Source organism: Trypanosoma equiperdum, assembly GCF_001457755.1.
Source record: "Trypanosoma equiperdum strain OVI genome assembly, contig: ctg_1297, whole genome shotgun sequence".
Classification (NCBI taxonomy): domain Eukaryota; phylum Euglenozoa; class Kinetoplastea; order Trypanosomatida; family Trypanosomatidae; genus Trypanosoma; species Trypanosoma equiperdum.
In genome coordinates this window covers 3,891-4,682 of record NW_027123279.1, presented here as the reverse complement: position 1 = coordinate 4,682, position 792 = coordinate 3,891, and positions in this window count along the sequence as shown.

The window sequence follows — 792 nt, the reverse complement described above, 5'->3', positions numbered from 1 at the left end:
AAAGAAACGAAAATTAGAAGAATTAGGAGGTGTAATCAAACCAACAGCATGGTATTTGCATAGTCCTACAAATGTGGCGGAATCCATGTACAACAATACCATACCCCACTGAAATGGTTCTAGAGGTAATGTGGCTGAGATGCAAGCTGACACCGAAGATTAAAGACAGAATATCTACGGTTGTTCTTGTCAAAAAAAATGGCAAATTAGGAACGGACCCTGTACAAGCCGAAGCGATCCTCAATGGAAGAAACACAAATGCCAAAAGGGCCACCGGCTGCAAAAAAACACCAACGTAGCCAATAACACAGGGAAAAATCTAGCGACTGTAGCTATTTGTGTATGTGCCAACAGGGCAGCGGGGACACCTGTGCAGGACACATGCCGGTCAGAAACAGCGGCAGATGCGGCATATCCAACAAACGTGGGGGACGTTCCAACGAAGATACAAGACCTAATCAAAATGTGTGGCAACAAGAAACCAATCAAGCTGACAGAAGCGGCGGTACAGCAATCACCAACCGCAATAACGTCGTCATTTACAATCACATCGATGGGCATGTACATTGGAGAGTTCCTTGCAACAGGTTGTAAAGATGCACAGGACAGTAGCGTATGTTTCTGGTATAGCACGCTGAAACAACGACAACAACAGATTTTAACGCAATACCGTGGTACAAAGAGCTTGCACACCTCGCCTCTGAACTTGCTTCCGATGAAGCTGTAGACGCAGCATGTGACCCAATAGTAACGGAACCAGCAGCGTTAAAGATCGAAGCACGAGTGAGTTGT